Source organism: Podarcis pityusensis, assembly GCF_964106645.2.
Source record: "Podarcis pityusensis genome assembly, chromosome: 10".
Lineage (NCBI taxonomy): Eukaryota > Metazoa > Chordata > Lepidosauria > Squamata > Lacertidae > Podarcis > Podarcis pityusensis.
Window position 1 is genome coordinate 49032968 of NC_138035.1, and position 16811 is coordinate 49049778.

General features: G+C 40.5%; 1 protein-coding gene across 5 annotated transcripts in view; it reads right to left on the minus strand.

The window, feature by feature from the left end:
• Nucleotides 1-16811, minus strand: part of SLC16A7 (solute carrier family 16 member 7) — a 105363-nt gene that overhangs the window by 70522 nt on the left and 18030 nt on the right. Inside the window, exon 1 of one of the 5 annotated variants that reach the window (XM_081022373.1) lies at nt 13217-13279. The exons of 3 other annotated variants lie outside the window; for them this stretch is intronic. The gene's annotated coding sequence lies outside the window, so the exon portion shown is untranslated. Of the gene's footprint in view, nt 1-5028; nt 5139-13216; nt 13280-16811 lie in introns of those variants that run through there. One more of the 5 variants, XM_081022374.1, reaches the window with a different exon arrangement.

The window sequence follows — 16811 nt, forward strand, 5'->3', positions numbered from 1 at the left end:
GCTCTCTGTAGAACAAGAGTCAGGATTGGGCTGGATGCTAGACTCAGAAGGAAACGAGGAGTGTTGCTCCAGCACTGGTCTACAGCCTTCTGAAGTTTTAGATATTCCTGCAGAGAGAGATGTGGGTGTGCCTTTGCCATCATGGGGGAAGCCTACTAGGTAGTTAAAGGGACTGCATTCTAATATGCAGACGTGTACCCTGGTGAAGATGAAATGCCTCCTGTGGCCACTAGTCACAATTCGAGGAAGACGCCTCTTTGGACCTGCAAGGTCTGTTCCACTGCCAAACATGGCAGCATCAGGTGATCCTAAAGCTTAGTCTAAATCCTTTTGAAACAAAACAATCAAGTTACCCTACATGGCATTTGCCACATCTCCTATGGCAGGCATAGCAAACTCGGCCCTTCAGATGTTTTGGGACTACAACTGCCATCATCCCTAGCTAACAGGACCAGTGGTCAGGGATGATGGGAGTTGTAGTCCCAAAACATCTGGAGGGCTGAGTTTGCCTAGGCCTGTCCTATGGTAAGAAAAACTTGATTCCAGGTGAATAGGAAGGAAAGATTTTGTAAACTGGAAGAGAGTTGGTTTCTTTTGATTAGACTATTGTTGCACCACAGGAGACTAAGGAGGCAATCCTATTACCTGGGAGTAAGTGCCATTTAACTCAGTGACTAAATATATATGGATTGGGTTATAAGAGAAGTATACATGTGCAACAGGCTTTTATTTCAGTAATAACTGCTTTTTTGAAAAAGTTTTGGTGCACTAGTAAACTGTGTAGATTTATTTGCATGATTGCATTGGCTGTATTTGAGACCTGCCTCTGGTAAACTCCCTTTTTGCAAATATTTGCTCTAAGGTTCTAGCTGCTGTTCTTGAAAAAATAAAATAAACTTTTATTGTTTATTTCATACCTACAACATAAAGCTCCCTCCCATACCACCAAATCCAGAACAAATAATTTTATTCCAAACTACTAAAGGTTTGAACTATATTGAGGTTAAGTCAATCATGTGAAGAGCAATAAAAAGGGTGGGGTAGAAGACGGGGGGGGGTGGAACTTGTTCTTTAGTGATCTGCCATCATACCATATACTAATAGACACTTGGGTTTCCCATCTCTACTCAGAAGTAAATCATATGGAATTCAATGGGGCTTGCTCCCAGGTAAGGTAGGTTAGAATTGCTCCCTTTGGGTATCTTTTAAACGTTGTCCATTTCTCTTTTTTAAAAAAACAACAACACATAGTTTCAAACAGATCTTAGTGTTCTTCCACACTACTTTTATTATAATATTCGTAATATAAATAATATTTTGATCATCATTCTTCCTTAAGCAATCAGGTAAAAGCCAGGGTCGGGGGTGGGTGGAGGTTCTCCAACATGACATTCTAGTCCCAAGCAATTGTGTTTATGATGAACACACACACCGGACTTTGTTTTCTTGGATCTGGTCAGTTCTGTGCTCATTGCTGACTTCTCTGCCAAGCAAGCATTAAAATATCAGCTGTACTGAACAAGGTGTCTGGTGAAAACATTTTCTCCGCCTCCCCTATCACGGCATGCACCCTTCCTCATGATTTGCGCAGTCTGCTATTATCTGACCCTTCACCCTAGACATTCCCGTCAGCCAGACACTCTGCCTCTCTCCTTCAAGCAGGAGGACACAGTCACACTCACAAGGACACAGGCAGCCACTGCCAAAGTTCCTTCCACACTCCTCTGGGTTATTGTCAGGTCACAGCTTGACATTGTGGCGTGAGGAAACTGCATTGCAACATCCTATGCTTGTGTTAAAAGTGCTTGTTCTCGCTGCTTCTCTAATTAAACTCCTTCTATGTTATCATTCTAAATAACTCTGTTCTCTCTCTTTCTGTTGTTCTTTTAAGCTCTTCTATCTGGCATCTTTGTTGTAACTTGCTACCTCATTTCCCCTGTCATTGGACAATGAACAAAAGCTATATAACTTTGCTCAGAGCTGTTCACTTCTCAGTTATCTGTAGCATCACAGACACCATTATAATATTTGTTTGCCATTGTACTAGTCAACCCCTGAAGGGAATGGCATGCTGTATTTTGTTGTTGTTGTTGGATTTCCTACTGTTACCCCTTTAACTGCATCTACAGCTTTTTCTCCAGTGCTGCTATGGGTCAACATAAGCTTGTAGAGATGTAACAAAGGATAAGTCACTGCTGACATCTCTTCTGACACTTCAGATGCTAATCGCTCCAAGTATCGCCTACCTGCAGTGACAATCACATTGTTGGGTTGTGAATGCACTCTGCACCAAACTGGTATACCTCAAATTGTGTAGGTCAGTTATAGATCAAGGTATAGGCGTGCTAGTGTAAACACAGCCTTAACATAACTCTACTTGAACTGTAACAATAGTGTGCACTCTCTCTCTCTCTCTCTCTCTCTCTCTCTCTCTCCCTCTCTTTCATATTTCTTCTAATCTTTTCCCTTTTCATCTTGACTTTTTTTCCTAGCTGTGAAATCAAATATGAGCCCCTGATTGTTGGTCTGAATGTTAGGCCAAGATCTAGAAAGTGTTGAATGGATAGCCAATCCCAAAGAGAATCTTAGCTCCAAAACCCTATGCTATTTGATCCCTTTGACACCCTTCTGATCCCATCATTTCAGCCCTAATGGAAACTGCCACTTGGATGCACATTAATGTGCACCCAGGGAACTTCGGTGAGACTTAGGGCAAAACTAAAAGTGACAATGAATGTGAGGTTACTGCCAAGAATGTGAACTCCACGAGGAGTTCCACATCATTAGCTTTCTTGCATCTCCCCACAAAAGTCAATGATATGGAGGAAGGATGGAGAAATGCAGATCATGATGGTATTCCATATTTCCATAACTAGAGGAGAAAGAATGGGGAACTTGACAAAGGTTTGACATTTTCTGCAGCAACCCCCTGCCCCAGAACATGTACATGATCAAACTTCACATAGTCTTAGTATACATCTGAAGGCAAATTCCACAGCCTACATTCTTGGGTATTATACTGTTCTTATATGACTGGGACAACTCCAAACAAATTGATTGTGGACTGCAGATTATCATCCCAGTCCAGATGTGGATGCAGCTCTCAGGTGGCACATGCATTCCAATCAAAATGGTTGATCTGCTCACTTTAAAAAATATGTACATATGGGTCTTCATCACCCACTGGAATCAGTGGGGAAGTCCACCTTAGTCTGGGAAACTGGGTCCAGATCAGAGCTCAGTGGCCTATACAAATTCACTGGATTAGGGAGCAACATGTTGCAGAATGAGAAATAACTTACAGGGGAAACATTGTTAACTTCAGAGGCATTACTTAGACTTTTGTATTATTAAAATAAGTGTCTCACAGACAAATGAAAGTCACAGTGCCCGCCTTGGAGAATTTACAATCTAATGAGTCTTGAATTTCCAGTCAGATGACCTAACACCAAAAACTGAGGGAGAGGCAAAATTTACACAAAATAATACAATCAAGTGGTCTGTTGTGATTCTACTTAGTATGTGTGTCATGTTAGGTATACATATTCATACAGCCGGCTGCATTTCTCTTTGCCATTCTCCTGGCTTTAGATAATATGCAGCCCAACGGACCCTAATAACTTTATTAACACTTTCGGAATGTTACTTTACTCTTTTCCAGCTTTCCCCCACATCAATCAGTCTCAGCTTCCTATAAACTCTCAAGTTTCGCCTGTCAGCTCTCAGGCATTTCCATTCCCATGATCCTGTCTAGGACTATGCATGATGGCAGAAGGCTTGCTTCTTCAAACTCAGAGCCAAACTGCACACTACACGGAATGGTTTGGCCTTGTGCGTTTCTTTTATTTTGCTTTAAAACGACGTTAAATAGCAACTGTCAGGATTGAGAGGGTTAAACAGGATCGGGCCTGTGACAGAAAGTTTAAAAACCCTTCCTTCATGGTTCCCCCCAACCAAAAAAACCCCTCCAAATCTGCTACTGAACCCAGAAGTCAAGCTGCCATAGAAGCAAGTGTAGCTTTGCCGTGGATGCAAATAACAGCTTCAGAAATAGACCATGGTGTCTGAAGGTAAAAGGATGATCCTGTCACCACCACCAAAATCACGCTGCAATGGGTCCCCCCAGTTACCATTTATCAATTGAAAACAAGCTGGGACAAACTATGAGTTTTAGTGTTATCTGTAGTTTGGTCCTCAGGTCACTATCAAACACTTGAAAAAACAGGGTGTGGATTCTAGTGATAGGCAGCATGTTGAACCTTCATCTGCTCATCACTTCCCACTGTGACATCCTTCCCTCCCGACCCGACACCAACATTCAAAGACCAGGAGAAAAGCAGTTTGGGACTGGGGTTGCTAGAAGAAAGTCAAAGGGTCTAGGTCTTCTAGGGCCTCCATTTGAAACCATCCCATCTTACTAGGTTGGAAGACAGTGGTTGGCTGCCATCATGTGCATTTCCACTCACAATCATCATCTTAAAGGCCTGGGAGATCTTTATATGGGCTTGTTGATCACCGTCATTAACTAAAGATAGACCCATGGCTACTGTCAACGCATGTGTCGTGTCTCCAACGAGGAGACACAGCTCCCCAAAGCTGCTCATTTAGGATGCCTCGTGAGAGTAGACTAAGTATGTCACACAAAACAATGGGCTGTATTGTGAGCCATACTCAGACTAGGCCCATTGAAATTCATAGACATTACTGATATTACTCCATTAATTTCAATGAGTCTACTTGGAGTAGAACAACTCCATACCCACCCCACAAAAACAGCCTTTTCTTCTGCATATCAACAAGCAACAAACAGTTCAACAGCAAGATAACATTGTTTCTTTTCTTGTTACAAAGACAAAAGATTCTTTTTCATTCCCTTATTTCTGACACCAAGAACTGCAAATTGCAATGCTGACCCCATTAAGTACCAACCTTTACCTTAGCCCCAATCTTCATAATTCCTGCACACCATTGTTTTTTCCAACTGTGAAATGTACTTTTTAGGGGAAGTCTCATATTAATAGCACGTACCTGTTGGATAAGCTTCTCTGCTAACATCTATTTCCCAAGGCTTACTGTATGCACACTCTATGAAACAGCGTTATGGGACTTTTCCAATTTTGTGTAATAGCAAGTCAACATAAAGCGTTCAGAAATACACCACCAGTTTCTGACTGGGTACAATTTATTTAGCTCTCCTTTATTCAGTGAGAGCGAACAGTGTGCTAGAATGTTTCCAAGGTTTATAAATAGAAATTAATAAACCTGCTGAAAGCTCCTCTTGAACTCGTTGGCAGGGAAGGAGTTCTACTAACATTTTAGGAAAGACTTCCATTGCAATCTCATTGAATGCATTGCTCTTAGTCATCTGGCATTCCAGCCACCACAAGCTTTGACCATCAGTTGACCTGGAGAAGGTCAAGCTGATATAAGCGAGAAGGGTTGCTATGAGACAGTCATATGTACTACTGAAATATTATTTGAAAACTCTGAGCTTTCGCTTCTAATTAAGGAAGAACAACTAAGTTTTTGCTCAAATGCTACTTGCAGGCTGAATCCAGACTTATACTTAGTGGGCACCCATTGAAATCAGTTGGACATTTCCTAATTATACATTTTCTAATTATTTTATTTCCAATTGTGGTATTAAGAGGCACAAATGTTCTTCACAATGTGTTCACAAACCTCTAGGTAAACCAAATTTCATATTTCAGTGGCTGGACTGTGCTAGTCTTGAACCCTATTGTTCATTTTTAGAGTGTCCCTGACTTGGAGGCACAAGTTGACATTAAAAATGTCCCAGGGAGTCATTGTAACCTCTCCTAGTCAGCCGCAGAACACATCCAATTGTCCTGGATGCAGACAAGATGCTGTTAATCTCTCCCTGGAAATTTTATAATGGCAAAAAAAATCCATTACTAAGGAACCTTGGGCATCAATTTCAATTTGTACATATCTCCTTCTCTTCCTTTTCCTCCCAGTACTTTCCTTCATGTTCACAGTTTGAGTTACCATGTGTGCGTCATCCTGACCAATCCCATAAATGCCCTGTCTCAAAGCGAACTGAGAAAACTCTTAAACTGAAATGGCACCTAAAACTGATCTCCCCGCCTTTCTTTATCACTATCAGGTATTCCCTCCCCACTTGACCCATAAAATTCTACAAATGTGGTTTCATTACTACAAAAGAGAAAAAGAAAGATTCATTGTTGCTAGAGTTTGTGGGGTTTTTTGGACAATTGTTTGGGGGAAATGTGACTTTAGAAATTCTTACAGCAAGTGTATGCAAGAAGAAAAGAAAGAAAGAAAACACCATTTTTGTTTCCTGGGGCAAGATTTCTACTACTGTCATTTGGGGTTAACAAAACTTACATTCTTTTGAAACACTTTCTTTTTTGTTACCCCCTTTCTTATTCTGGATACATTTTGGCAAAATATAAATGTAATAAATGAAGTCTGAAGAAACCAGTACCAAGAGCGGGAAAATTATAATGCAATTCCCTCAAGTGAAAATGTAGAACAATGCACACTAAAATTAAAATTGCAACAAGCCCATAAAAACCTCTCAGTAACATTTGTCATCTGAGAGCTGGAGGAGCGTTTGTGTCAGAATGAAGGTGTAATGAACTTTAAAAAGCCAGTTATGAGGGCTCTCTCAGTTCTCTCTCTATTCCCCCCCCCAGAAGAAAATGCCCAGCTACAAGTTGGGAATTATTTGCAGCCTAGGTAATAGCAAACTCCCATGCAGCAACTTTTAATGACTATGACCCAAATTTTGAAAGGAAAATGGGGAATTGCAGCTGTGCGAACAGCTCTTTGGTCGATCTGCTCAATGCATAATGGCATTTGAGAATAAAGTGTTTTCTGTATACAAGGTGTTTAAACTTTCCTCATTTTGCACTGACCTTTCCCAGTAGATTTTAACACAGGGGCAACAGTGCTTTGACCAGAAATAACTGAGCAAAGCATGTCTTTTACCTCTTTCTCAAGCCGTTTTTTGTCTGCAGCTGTGTATGTGTTTTGTGTATGTTTAAGAACTACATGGCTGGTGTTCAGTCAACCTGATTGTTGTTGTTTTTAAATACTCCTATTTTCAGCCAATAAACAGGAAGATGATTTATGTACATTTATGTACCACTTAATAGCCAAATTCCTAAGCATACAAAACACATACATAAAAACACAGTAAGGTTATTAAAAAGAGAATAGTCTACATGCAACATGATAAGCAAAAAATACATTAGAAATAACACATAAGGCATCAATTAAATGTCAATGCATAATAAAGCAGAGCAGTGTGATGAATCTTATGAGCAAGGGAAAGCCTGCTTAAATAGATGGATCTTCAGAAGGTATTTTAAGCTTGCCCCAATTTCTGCCTCACAAAAGGGAAGTGGAAGGGCGTTCCAATAATAATATGAAGAGAGCCTGTTGTCATAGCAAACCTCTGACCCCTGACTTGACAGAACATGGGCCTTCCAGCCTGTGAAATCAATGGGTTGGGGCCTCCTGACACGACTAAGCTATTGACCATGGAAATGTTGACATTCCCTCTCCTTATCACTCAACCTCTCCCTTCCATACCTGTCTGAAATGGCTCCACTTCCTAAAGCGCCATGAGTTGTATCTATGAAAGCTTCTGGGTCAAAAATCAACTTGTGCTGTGCACAAGTCGGTGCATGCTTCCTTTCATCATGGTTCTCCATGTATTGGAATTTAACCATGTTCTGGTTTATTGACTTACAGACCCGATTGCCACCTTTTTGGATGCTCTTTGTAATTGCTGCCTAGTTCATAACGTGCAGGGTATGAAGTCTGGAAGGTTGCCTTGAGATACATAGGGGCTCTATCTCCTGTTCTCTCTGATACTTCATATGCTGTCCTTTCTCCCTTCAGTCGTTGCCTGCAGTGACATTAGCAGCACCAGAGCTAACAGAGAGAGGGCATATCCCTGGCAGATTTGTGGCAGGTAATACCTTCAGTGATAGTGTTGATCTGCTATGGCAACCATTTCCCTCTTGCCTTAATCCTGCATGTACGAATGGACATACCATAGATTTTCAACAAAGTTCATTATAACTGCAACAGAGACACACTTATTCAAAACTACATAAAAGACTGAGGTAAAAATTGCCTGCTCACAACGAACGGTACATTTTCATGCGCATGTCAGTGAAATCTATGATTCAGGGCGCACCTGGAGAGAGAAGAATCTGAAGACCATTAACTATTCTTTGAAGTGGGGAGCCGACTTCTTGCTCAAATGCATCCTCTAAAAGCAATAGTTATTTAGAAAATTCAAATTATTTTTATTGGTTCGACCTGAAGCATTTTCAGTAGGCGAGAGTTACTGCATTTTGAGAACAAGTAAAGTAGTAAGAACCATTGCCTCACATAATAGCGTAGCACAAATGGAACCTACAAAGTTGACAGTTTAAATCCTATCTTTTTCAGCAAAGCCCATTTGATCTCTCTTTCCTCCCTTCCTCTTTCCCAACTGCAATGTTGTCATCTAAAGTAAAAATAATATAATTAACTCAGAAACAACTTGGGTGATTTCTACTTCGGGCTACACAAATAAAAGGCAAGTCAGAACAATGGTATTTTCTTTTAAAGCTTTTCAGTGAGCTTACTTTGTTCTTCTGAAAGCATTCATAATATTATTCCAAATGCTGTTTCCATACTAGATGTTCTCTGCATGTGTAGGAAGACAGACTTAATTGTCCAGAATTCCTTTCAAGAAATAAGAAAATGAAGTGCACATATAGTAAGTGAATTCACGGAAGATTTATTTCCGAGATAGTGTGTTTAGGATTATAGGCTTAAATGCAAAATGGAGGCATAAGATTTGGGTGGTTTCAATTTTAAAAAGAACAAACAAGGGAAAGCAGCATTATGGCTTTAATTCTCTCCTACGATATAGGTTGTTTGCCACTAAATTTATGTCTGATAAAGATCACCCACACTAAACTTAAGCATTGTCATGTTTTACATGTGACTGTATACATCATGGCATTGAAAGTTTCTGGAACATATCCAGCCATGCCCTTTTGTGAATGGAAGGGCTCCTTCCATTATGCAAGGGATTCCCAGCCAGCAGAGGTTGCTGCTGGAGGAAAGGAAAGGCGACCTTCATAGGTCTGTCCATACACCTGCCCCCCCAAGAACAACCTTGGGGATAAAACAGGGGGCTGCGAGAAATCAGCGGAAAATTAGTACGGTAAAGGTAAAGAGACCCCTGACCGTTAGGTCCAGTCATGGATGACTCTGGGGTTGCGGCGCTCATCTTGCTTTATTGGCCGAGGGAGCTTCCGGGTCATGTGGCCAGCGTGACTAAGCTGCTTTGGCGAACCAGAGCAGCGCATAGAAATGCCGTTTACCTTCCCGCCAGAGTGGTACCTATTTATCTACTTGCACTTTGGCATGCTTTCGAACTGCTAGGTTGGCAGGAGCAGGGACCGAGCAACGGGAGCTCACTCCATTGCGGGGATTCGAACTGCCAACCTTCTGATCGGCAACCCCTAGGTTCTGTGGTTTAGACCACAGTGCCACCCACATCCCGGTCCTATTAGTAGAGTTCCACTATTGGATTCATATGCCATTTTAAACTTTCTGTTCTCTCTCACATCATTTGTGATGCCCCATTCACTGGGAGCCTGAGCATTCAAAGCATATGCTCCACTGTACCTGAACCTTAACACTAATCCTTTCTTGCAAAACATGTTATGAAATAACCTACCTATGTGCTTCCCTGGGGGTGCCTTGTGAGCACATAGACAACCTCAGTTTCAAATAGGAATATTTTTTTCTGCATAAGAATCCCATGCTTTCTCCAGTTCATCCCATCTTGCTTTCCTGTTTGTGTTTCTGCAGTTTCTGGATACTCTTGGTTTCCTGATAATTTTTATCTCCTTACTTCCTTGCATTGTAATAGGAGATCAAAAATGGATTGTCAGACGCAATGTCAGTACCATAAAACCAACCACATTCTTATTATTCTAGTGTGGTTTTATGGCACAGTGTGCTCTTGCTTATCCCACCTACCTTACATCCCAATGTGTCTGATACTAAGTGGGTCAGGCAAGATGTTTCCTTCCTCTGAGGCTACCCAGGAGGAACCGAAAAATGCTACAAAAGTAAGTCTCTTGTTCTCTCTCTCTGGCTGTTTGACAAAACGGGAAGGTATCCTGGCAAGTCAATTTGTGTGCTACTTTTAAAGCAACTTTTCAGGAACCACTAAGAGCATAAGGAATACTAAACAGAGACACAGGCTTTGGGGATCTTAAAGTTCTACTTAAAGGTGAAGGAATATCAATGGCTACCAGCCACAATAGATCTGTTCCACCTTCGTTGTGAGAGTTAGTATGTCTTTGAATACCAATTGCTGGGAATTACAGATGCAGAGAGTGCAGCTGCACTCAAATTCTTCTTGCTGACCACCTTGGTGGACTTTTGGCTTGATCTAGCAGGCTCATCTTACCTTGATATATTCAGGATCACTTAAGAATGTAAGAGGTGCCTGGCTGGATCTGACCAAGATCCTGCAAGAATGCCAGTGTCTTAACTGTATCCTTCTCCGAAAGATCAACAATTTATTTGTAATCTCTAGAACTCAACATTCACCTGGAGTGGTGGTATAACTACTTTGCATCTGAAGAGAACATCTGTTCAAATGGCATGCTCAGTGCTAATATTTTGAAGTTTACTCAATAAGGACAGCAGGTCCAACTGTGGTACAAACATTACTATGTTAGGATTCTCATATACATTCCCAGCCTGTATATGGCCAGGCATCAAGAGAGGCTTCTTGGTGGTTGCACCCCAGTTATGGAATATCTCCCCCCCAAAAAAGGTTTTACTAGCACCTATAGGATGTTATTTTCAAGGCCAAGTGAATTTAACTTTTTTTTATTCAACAGGGTCTTTTAGATTCAGTTATATGTTTTGATTTTTTTTAAAAAAATGTCAAGGCATGAAATGCTTTCTCTTGCTGGTTTTTCCTGTAAATTTTATGTTAGTCTGTTTTTATGCTGCTTCTTGGTAACATTTTATAGTAGATGTTGAGTTTTTGCATTGATATGGCTTTATCAATATTATATTGCTTATATTTCTGTAAACTGCCCAGAGGACCTGGCTCAATGGGTGGTCTAGAAATGAAAAAATAAATGATGCCTTGAAGCACAGTGGATTTCTGGCCAATCTCTTTTGCAGCACCCTCAGAGGCTGTTAGTAAGCATGCTATAATGAAAGTGTATATTTTGGGCACCAAAGTGATATGAAATTGTGTGCTACCAAAACAAATGCAACGTCTAAAACACCCACCCCCTTTTTTAAAAGACCTAAGATAAATGTTTTCGAATAATTTTGTTTGTCTCAGAAGCACACGTGGATCTCTGGATTGGGAAAATAACGGTGGTCTTGGCAGAAATCATATCAGGTGTCTCACCTTGAGATGTCTCTATTTAACAAGGCAATGCATGCTTATAAAAGTTGGACTGTTTCGTAAAAGATTATTAATTTCTCATGTCCTGCATTATGAGTCTCTTTTTGCCCCTTCTTATTCTGCGAAACCATTCAACATCTTTCTTGGATGCTGTTTCAAGCACATCCAGCTCTTTAGTCGGGTCTCTTTTATTGCCACTCGTCCCTTTCACTTTATATTTCCACTTTTTGTCCTCACCTTGAAATCCAGCATAAATTTTGCTTTACAGTCCTCATTTTTCTTTTCTCGCTTGCCTAGTCTATCCACTTCCCCCTTTCCATCCAGCATGCATTAATTAAATCCTCCACCCACTCGGTTTCACTTAATGTACAAATACGTTGACTAAATCTAGTCTGGAAGTAGTCTCAATATGCATAACAATGGATAATTTCCCAGATTATTGCCATCTACAGATGTATACACGCTGGCAATGCAATCCTACACGCCTACTCATTTAATTCAATGGAGTTTACTCCCAGGTAAGAGAGAATTGGATTACACCCTAAGGCTCCATTCCTATATGATCTGGGTTTAAACATCATGAAGATCAATGGAACTTACTTCTAAGTATGCATGTTTGGGATTGCACTGTGAAAAGTATACTGTCAATTGCTATATTTGTAAAATAGTAATAATAAATGGTTTTACGTTTAAAATCAAAATACTGCTTTAAGTCATGAAAAGTTGTTCCATGTGTAACTGGTAACATCATACAGCACAACGATTGGCGCTAAATAAATGTTTAATAGTGGTAATTTGAGCAGGTTTCAGCAGTATATAAATTGCTGAAACGAAGAAGCTCCTCTGCTTGCAACATAAAATTCTGACTACTTCTGCCTGACTCTCACAGTTCAAATGAAGTCCCTGACTAATTCGGGGAAATCAGAAGTATCTTAATAGGTCATGAAATAAACTAAAGTTCAGCCTAATCTCAGGAATCAACAAATAAGGAATAAAGCAAATCCCCGGCCTAACTGGTGAATTTTCAAGCTCATTTGTCAAATCTGCAAAATAACCACAGCCCTTTGTGAATTATGCAGACATTTCATCATTGTAGTAGGTAGCGGTTCATTAATTACTCAAAGGTATTGCCAATTTGATGAAACAGGTAGAGGTTGATTAATTTTTAGAGCTTTTTTTTTTAGCTGCATAAGTGATTAGCTTTCATGAAAATTGCTAGGCTCTCTAATTTAGGCAAAGGCTTTGGTGAACTGATATATCAGGCAAACACAGCCAGTTGAAAGAAGGAATAAATATACAGATTGATTCCCAAATGAAACTATATCACAAGAATATCTAAAAAATATTTTTTCTTAATAAAAGTAAGAACTTGGTAAAATTCATAACCAGGCCTTTCACATACTCTTCAAAATATTCATGAAAAGGTTTCCATCATTACCTGTAACACAGTAAAATTGTTGCATTTGTTATGTTGAAATGAATAGCAATACATTTGATTTTGAAAAGGCTGGGGCTAGAGGTATGTAAACACATATGCTCAGGAGTAAGCCCCACTAAATTCAATGGAACTTGAATTCACGTAAGTTTCTACAGAGTTGCAGCATAAAAGACCTAATATACATGCAATACATGCAGTTAAACAATTACACCAACATGCTAGCACAATGCAAAACAACCCATAATCATTTCATTACTGCTACTTATTAATATCCATTATTATGGTCCAACATTGTCTGCTATCTTTAAGTAAAACTGGAAGAGAAAGTGGTGAATTACCTGGTAGAAGACCTCTGTCCAAAGACAATAATTAACTCTCCTGGCTATAGAAACTTTAGTATGAGCATTTAAAGCCCTTTTGTAATCCTGATTGGTCTGTGATAAAGCATGCTGTTTGTTTATTTTAGGCAACCAATTGAAAACTGAAAAGGCATCTCAGACTACTTAGTGCAGAAGGTTACGAGGACTTCTTTTTAAACCCTTTAGTGCTACTTCACAGAAATAATGATCATTTATTAAAAGCACTGAAGTATTATATTTTTAATGAATGAAACACTAGCCTTGTTTAGAAGAGTCATAGTCAAAATCCTACAATATATATTTGCAATGATGCTGCATGTGGAAGTGACACAGAAAACCATTTCTATAACCTCAGAAATGCAGCAGTAAAATAAAAATTATGTTTCCTTATATAAGCGACATGACATCCTCCAGTGTTGCAAAGTCTCAAGCAGGGTAGCATGTATGTGGAGGAATTTAGCAGCTCCTTGGGTCAGACTTTATTAGATAACTAGACCATCTTTTTTCAACCAGACTTTGTGCATTAAGAGGATAAGAAGCAAGTCTTATTAAGAGGGCATGTGTGAATCATTATGTGTGATGGATTTTGATATAATGGAAAGGTGTGCTAGTGTGAGAGAAGCAGAGGTGATTTTCTGCAGATTCTTCCTTCCCGCTACAGCCTCCCTGTGCCCCTCTCATACAATTGTCCATGTTTGGAAGGCTCCATAAGCTCTCTGAACAGATGTAGGGGAGGGACAGGGACTGCAGTTAGGGGTTAACATTTCCCTGCTCCCCCCCCCCATTGTCACAGTCTATATCAATCTTGGGAAAGATTGAGGGCACAAGGAGAAGGGGACGACAGAGGACGAGATGTTTGGACAGTGTTCTCGAAGCTACCAGCATGAGTTTGACCAAACTGCGGGAGGCAGTGGAAGACAGGAGTGCCTGGTGTGCTCTGGTCCACGGGGTCATGAAGAGTCGGACACGACTAAACGACTAAACAACAACAAATATCAAGCCCCACACAATTTGCATAGGATAGGAAGCCAATATGCTAACGGACCAAATTTACCATTAGTATACAAAGCCCCTGCACAACTTGGCACTAACATAGCTGAAGACTTGTCTTAGCTTCTCTATACCTGCCCATTCACTACAGTCATCTACATCCTTGTGGTGCCACAATGAAAGGTTTGCTTTGAGGCAGCTTGGATCGGGTCCTTTAGCACTGGGGCATCAACCAGCCTTGTGGAAGACAAGTTAGAAAAGACCCAGCATGGTATACATGCCATAAAATATGAATGCAAATGTTCATTTTTACAGGCTTTCCCAGAAAGACGAGATTACGTTTATAATGATTTTGAGTGCACATATTGATACTAAATGTCTTGTTAGCTGCTTTGGTTTTCACACAGAAACCTTCATATTTCAGAACACTAGATAATCCCCTAATATGATGGTGGTTATTTTACTACCATATCCTTCTTAGCTGTTCATCTTCTAAACTTGTTGTCCCTTTTGTACTAATAAACTGTCCTGGAGGTGAAAAAGGAATATAGGATACATGCTACATTGAACCTTCCAAACATATATGATGAATATGATACCACATACTTCATGGGCAGCTGTTGCCATTACATGTTCCCCACCCCTTTATCATATAGCAGTAAAAGGGTATTCTGCTTTTATAACACCCAGTTTGGTTTTTAAACTGTAATGTTACTTTACTACTGTGAGCATACATTCAAATGGAATCTTACCACCAGGGGAAATTGATTAACAGGACAGGACTAGTTTTTAAGGGGAATTCCTGACAGGCTCGGTCTTGTAGCCTAGGTACTGGCACAAACTTGGGCTTAGAAGTGGAGTGCAGAATGAAGCTTCCTTGCTAACCAGTCTGAGTCATCTGAGGACATGGAAAGAAGGGAAGACTCCAACTGTACCAAGGCTGTAGTGTTGGCTGGTATCCTGCCTGTTTCTGTGCATCCAGGATCATGCAGTATCGCTGTTCAGAAGCAATAGAGGAAGAAGAAGAGTTTGAATTTGATATCCAGCTTTATCACTACCCAAAGGAGTCTCAAAGCGGCTAACATTCTTCTTTCCCTTCCTCCCTCCACAAGAAACACTCTGTGAGGTGAGTGGGGCTGAGAGACTTCAGAGAAGTGTGACTGGCCCAAGGTCACCCAGCAGCTGCATGTGGAGGAGCGGGGATGAGAACCCAGTTCACCAGATTACGAGTCCACTGCTCTTAACCACTACACCACACTGGCTCTCACAATAGTCATTTACACTACCTAACATGTACATGCAAAGTTAAGCTGGGCAAAGACAACAGCAGTTTTTTGCTGTGTGTGCAAAAGCACACAGGATCTGTGTGTGCAAAAGCATAGCTTCTGAAATGATTGCAGCCTGCTTGGTGTGGCTCTGGCTCTCCTTGGGATCTCTGTATCAGAAGAGAGAAGAGATCCATCCATGGCATGTATGCTGCAGTTAAGAGATCAGGGTCTCTTGGTGACTTCAAGACCCCCACTTATTTGGGGCCCAGCTGGAAGCTTTTAAGACATCCAGTAGTGACCAAATCCATTTCTGAGCATGGAAATGTCATGAAAACTCTTTCCCCTGAACTTGGGTGGCGAGTGCAACAGAGGCTTGCAAACCTGGGTGAAGAAATAGAAACTAAAGGAGTGTCTTGATTGAGAAAGAATACCTTTCTCAGTCTCTCATTATTTTTTCAAAAAAGGATGCAACTGTCATTGAACAAAGAACTTTTTAATGAATTATTTGCATAGCTCCAACACATACAGTTGAAGATTTATTAGCTTAGATAACAGCGGCATGCCAGGATTAAGTAATAATAAGACAGGGGTATCAGAATTATTTAATAGCTGCATGCTTGACTGTGTTAAGCAGGACAAAGGTTAAAGCTTAAAAGGTAGAGAACATTTTATTTTTCCAGTGTTATGTGATCATATGATAAATTTCTTTAGGGCATCCAGTATAATTATTATGGTTATAAAAGCACAGAATTTTCAGGGTGGAGAGAACTATATAAGGAAATCATGTCAGAAATAACACAAAATCACAGCATAGAGCTCAGCGGGCTCCTCTGTTTACAACAATGGACGCATTCCTTAACAATGTTCATTCGTGGGAGTCATTCCCAAGTCCTATTTATGCAAAGTCCTGCTTACCACCTACTAGATACTTAACCTTTGCTCCATATTAAACAAGAGATACCAGGGCTGTTATTCCAGCATAATGACCCTGAATTTAACAGGAATCCAGACAACAAGCTACCACATATTATCAAAATGACACGCCATGGGTCTCTGCAACAGACCTTTAACCCACCCACCCCCTACCCTGAAAGTACTGCGAAGTGCAAGCTGGACAACATCCCCAGATACTGCCCATAAGTTTGCAACACAGAGGGCCAGGTATTTTGAGAGGTAAAGCAAAAGATGTCAGGATCTGCTGTTTAGGCTGCAGTTCGAGTCAAAACCAATTCATAACAATATGCAGCATCTCTTGTCAACCAAAAAGCTCATCATGTTACCCAGACACTGGCTATGTCCTGGCTGAAGTTTTAGAT